Here is a 6,000-nt window from a genome sequence, read left to right as displayed (position 1 = left end):
AATGTCTTCATACATTTTTAGGGGTCATCTCTGGTAGAAAAACCGAATCAATGAGGGACTTCTACCTGTGTTATCCTGCAATTCTCACAAACACATTAGTCCCTCAACTAGGTTTGTCGTCAATACTCCAAAACCAACTAGGGATGGCACTAGATGCACTTACAATCTCCCCCTTTTTGGTGATTGATGACAAACTAGTTGAAGTTTTCAACGGGGAATATAATATGTGAAATTGTAAAGGATAAGGAATTGTCTTCATAAGTTGTAAGGGCTCCCTCTGAAGATGTGCATATAAGTAAGCTTTTGGAATGCAAATGCACATGGCAGGTTGTACTTGTGGAGATCCTCTTCAACTTATGATGACAACTCATCATGCATGAAAAGTATGTGAAGATAATGACATGCATAATGGAAAATGGACGTCTGCAAAATGATCTAAGTGTGGAATTTATCGTCGCACATGCGGAATTTATCATCTCATCACAAAGTAGCAAATGAGTAGCAGACGACCATCTAGTTTAAGTGTTTACAACTCAAAGAACCAAATGTATCAAAATGATAGTTGTAAACACTAGGCAAAACATAAAGTAACCGCCCATATGGACCCGCTTGAAGACTATCAAACTCATATGCTTCTCCCCCTTTTGTCAGTAAGGACCAAAAAGGTTTGAAGACATAGAGAATCTACTCGTTCCCCTAAGGAGTAGGTGAAGTAGCAAGGTCGTCGGTGTTGTTAGGCGGTGCAGACGAGCTCGGGGCAGTGTCGACGCATGCTGAAGGAGGGGGCGGTGAAGTAGCATCGTCTTCGTCCTCGATCATTCTGGCATTCACAGTTGCCGCAGAGGAAGAGAACTCAGAGTCTTCAAGTGAGGGAGTTCTCGCAGCACAGCCCTTCGGGGAGGTGTGGAGTCGAACTTGAAACGTGCAGAGAAGTCATCCTCTTGAAGATCATCCTCAGAGCACATAAGCGTCATCCCTTTCCATGTACGCCGACAAGTTTCATGGGCAACAAAGGCATTCTTGGTGGCAAGGTTGCGAATGCGGTTGACATCCACCAAGAGGCTGTGCATTTGGCGGTTTAGCCAGTCATGATGCCTATCCTGTTTCTGATGAAGAGCAACCAGAAGCTCTCGGTCATTGAGAACACGAGATCGCTTCTTGGGCCGTTGGGCAATAGTGCTTTCAGTGGCTTCAGTGAGGGCACGATGAGGTGCGCGTGTAGTGCCAGCCAGAGGATAAACACGAGTGACTGCTTCAACTCCTTCAATGTTCTGAGAGAAACTTTGATGCTCCGCATTCTGAAGACTAAGAGGCTCCTTGGCAGGCTCTGGATAGAGGGCTTCAACGGACATATCCACGTCAGGCATAAAGATCCGATGATTGCAAGCAGAAGGCTGATATGAAATAGCTGAGTGGAGTTTGATCAGCCGCATTATCCATGGAGCGTAGAACTTCAAGCTAAAAAGGTCAGATCCTGAAGCAGCAAGTTAGCGGATGAAGAAGTCTTGTGCGTTGAAGCATTTGCCGTGAAGAATATAGAAGACCAAAGTCTTCATTGCACCTTCCAGCTTTGCATATGGGGAATGTCCTTTGATGGGTCAGAGAGTTCGCCTTAAAATGTGATAGATGGTCCTTGGCAGATACTCCAGGTCTTCAACAAGGAACTCCTTAGGATATGGAGCGTCTTGTGGCAAAGGCTTCATCATACTGAGCATCTGACTCATGTTCGGTTCAGGCTTCTGAAAGATGCTCTCCATAGCTTCACTGTGAAGTTGACATCCAGGTTCATAGAGATCTCCAGGAGTGGGTAGACTAGTGAGCTCAATGATATCAAAGGTTTTGGCTTCGTGATGAACATTTCCTGTCATCCACTCAAGGGCCCAAGTCTTCGGATCTCTGTTGTAACCACGTATGTGAAGTGTGGCATAAAATTGGAGCAGCAACTCTTCGTTCCAGTGCTCTTGGTCGGTGACGAAAGGCAACAATCCAACCTCTTTGAAGCAGTCCAGAGCTTCTTCCAAGCAGGGCAGACCAGCTATTGCTTCGGTGTCAAGACGCATATGTGGGAAGATGCGACCTTAATTGTACAGAATGCATGACTAATAGCTTCGCTACGGATAGCTCCAGAACCGATCTGAAGATATTCGTTCCCTTGAGTAGGGGTTCTTGGAGCTATTGAAGAAGGTGTTGTCTGCTTTGAAGCCGTTGACATTGAAGGATCCAGGTGCTGATGTAGGACCTGGAAACCTAGGCAACCTTGGCATTGGCTTCTGTACCTGAGGCCCGTGCTCAATATGATAGTCAAACTGAGGACCAGCAGCAGGCGCAGGAACAGGAGCTGTAGCATCATTGGCTTCGCTGACATCTGGTTCCTGGGTTGGTGAAGGCTCCACATTTGCTTCAGCCACGACGACGTTAGTGGCTTCATTCGTGTTGGTGGTGGCAGCCTCAAGATTTTCTACCTCCACTTGATGAGCTGGAGGGTCGGGCACAGACACGTTCTCCTCGAGAACAGCTTCTTCAGTAGTTGGGGAGTGGGGACACGTTCTTCTTCTTGGGTGTCATCGGCTGATGCAGCCGAAATGTCTTCAGCAGCTTTAGCTTCAGAATCGGAGACTGGTGGCCTTGGTCCTTTGCGAAGCCTGCGTAACGCTGGCGACGCCTTTGGAGATGGAGTTGGCTGGGCCTCACGGTCATCTTCTTCTTGTTGTTGTGGGTGATCAGCCCATGATGCATCCTGAGCAGTTGGCGTCAGAGGACGACCAATGCTGATGAGTTCGCTGTGCGTAAGCACAGGCGATGATACCTATTGGTGCTTGATCTGAGGAAGAACTACATCATCTTCAACATTGTCTGGTGACCAATGTCTTCAGCAGCGGTGTGATCAGCTACTGGAATGTCTTCAGCTTCATGAGCCTCTGTGAAAGCAGGCTCATGGACAGTCAGTTGGCGCTCTTGATGTTCAGCGGCAGGGCGAACCATGGAGATAGGTTCAACAATTAAGGGCTTTGTGGGAGCTGCCCGTTCCTTCTTGGTCTTCCGCTTCTTCTTGGAGGGAGCAGCAGCAGAGGCTTCAGGATGTTTCCTCTTTCTAGCTTCAGCCCCAGCAGTCCTCGTCTTCTTCAGTTCTGAAGCGGTAGACCTGGCTTTTGGCTTCGAGCTAGTCATGCTGGTTGGGAAGACAATGGGATGTGCTTCCTGCCTTGGTGCGTCGGGTTCGGCCATAGCGGGCTTCTTCTTCTTCTGCTTTGCAGCCATCCTGGGGTCGATGCCAGGAAGCCCAAGGGCCTTGCGCTTCTCAGCCTCATTGTAGGCTTGGACACACTTGTCAGCCAGGCTCTTCATGCGCTCACGAGAACCTTGAGCTTCTTCACGCTTCTTGAGAAAGGCTTTTTTGAGCTCGTGCAGCATGATCTTGAAGTTCTTGACCTCTTGCACGTTGAGCTTGGCCATATGCGTCTTGAACTGAGCTTTCTCAAAGTCAATCTTCTGCTTCAGTTCAACGATGCGCTGGGCTATAGCTAACTCTGAAGCAATGGCGCCATGGAAGGCAACACTGAGGCCAATGGGAAGTTGCAGATCTTCAAAGCTGAGGTTGGGCGTGTCAAACCACTCATCGATGAAGTTGTGGATGATTGCCACGTCAAATAGAGGCAAATTGTTGAAGATTTCTGCTTCTTCTTTGCTTTTGATCAGTTGCTCAAGAGCGTCATCTGCAAGATCTTCATCACTGGACAGATCAATGGCATCGTTGCGCAGAATAGCAGCAGCAGTCAGTTCTTGGCTGGTGTGTGGTAGAGGCATCTTGACTTTCTGGGGCTTGGAGATGCATGACAGATCTTCAGACTGCACACTGTCTTTAGGAGGTGCAGTAGCCAGTGGCTTCGCCCGTGAGATTTTTGGTGCTAAGGCAGGCTTTGAAGCTTTAGGCTGCTTCAGTTTCTTTGGCTTCGGCGCTGCAGGCGCTTCATCTGATTCAGCGTCATCTGCAGGCTCATCCACGGCTGTCCCTTGAACCACGATATGAGAGATGAGACCTTCCAGGTTGTAGAAGGGCCCAACAAGATTGGGTTCAGCTTCGCGGGTCCCATCGGCACGGGGAGCAGAGGGACCAGGGTTGAAGTCTAATCCCAAAGACTTTTTGTTCTGCTTCGCCGAATTCTGGGCAAACTGGAAGTTGCGCTTGAACAGATTGTCGTCATGACACCATAGCAGTGACGATGGGTCAGCATCCGCAGGCTGTGGTCCACGGACCATGCAGGGATAGAAGCCTTGTTCAATGGCTTCATCTCTAGACCTGGATTAAAGATTTCTGTATAGGATGTCTCCCCATGGTCGCTTGATGGCATTCTTTTTAGCATATTCCTTTGTCACAAATCTGTACTTGAACCACTATTCTGCCCAATATCGTCGAATTCATTGGATTCGTGTCTTGCGCTGATTGTAATCCTCTTCTGGATCTGTCTTGTACAGTTCTGAGAGGTCATCGGGCAGATCTCTTGATGTCTCACCTTGCCGCTTTCTACCACCCTTCCTTGCTGATTTCTCTGCAGCCATGAACTTTAAACAAAATGGCTTCAATACATTCAAAGGCTTCAAGGGCTTTCGCTTGCTGGACAAACAGGAACTGGCTTCGGGAGAATTTATGTGGTGCTGTAAGAATTCTGCAAATGAATGCAGACTATGAGAACCAAGGGATTCTCCCTCGGACATGTACCTGTGACAGCATTAAGGTGCGAGGGAAGGAGAAGAGGTCATATGCATTCTCAGAAGATTTTGAAGATAAATCAGTTTAGAAGACATTGACCTCATCGTGCGAAGACATTCACTCATAGATAAGGAGTTGGTTCCAAATTTGTATGAATCCACAGATCAATACAAGTGAGGAATCTAACTACTTTGTGAAGCATAAGTGAATATACTAGGCATATTATGAGATGCAGTATGAAATAGATCCAACTTGTGTGAACAGAAACTGCTTGCGGTAGAAAGTGACGAATCTATAGGATCAAAAGGGGCTGTAAAAGGAAGTTTTATTTACCACACGAAGAACTGCTAGACGGAGTGGAAGAGGAGGCCGAGCAGTTTGATCGTCCGTGCCCTAACTTGGCGACGGAGGACACCTACGGCGACAGCGGAGAAGACGATGTCCGCGGTCGGCGTGAAGACGGCGTCGGAGAGGTTGCGGCAGCTAAGCGCTTCGTCGCCGGCGTCGTCGAGGGCTAGCGGTGGCGCTAGGGTTCGTGTGAGAGTGGAAGAAAGGATAATGACTGAGGTGGGGCGTGTATTTATAGGGACAGGGACGGCTCAGTGTTATTACACAGGTGCCCCTAGCGATTCACATTTGAGGAACACGTGGCCATCATGCAGCATATCAGAGGTTGTTCCACGTTCCCACGCACGCCTGGATTGTCGGGTGGTCATTCCCACTTCGCCGGGTTTCAGGTGAAGGAATTAGCATTGAAAACGGACTTAATGTTTGTCTCTGTATCTTCCGCTAACAAGGACGCAGAGAAGACATTCGGCAGTTTCAATAGAATGCATGTGATTTGGAGAGATACAGTTTGAGATAGAAAGCATAGAGAGGTTAGGGTCCGATCACATTCACTTAGTTTAAAAGATTCAACAAGAAGACATAGCTATAAGTGAATACTATAGAGGACAGAACACTAGTATATATATATATGATCAACATAATGAAGATAATCATGAAGACATGTTGAGATTGAAGTCAAACCAAATGTGAAGACATAGCAAATGTAACGCCATGAGTGAAATACTTCAAACAGAACATTTGGTGGTGTCGTTACCCACCGTATAGGAAGTATTAGACCCGGACACGGCACACAATTGTCATGGCGCTCCGAAGTCAAATTCCTCATTAATGTATTTACACTTAGAATGTATGTCTTCATTGATTGAAGATATACTTTACTTCATGTGTTGCACATCTAAGTCATCAATACGCATAAGTGTTAGGATGTGTGCCTGATCACAGGA

Source organism: Triticum urartu, chromosome 2A, assembly GCF_056163025.1.
Source record: "Triticum urartu cultivar PI428250 chromosome 2A, HENAU_Tu73, whole genome shotgun sequence".
In the NCBI taxonomy this organism is placed as follows: Eukaryota; Viridiplantae; Streptophyta; class Magnoliopsida; order Poales; family Poaceae; genus Triticum; species Triticum urartu.
This window is presented reverse-complemented; position numbering follows the sequence as displayed.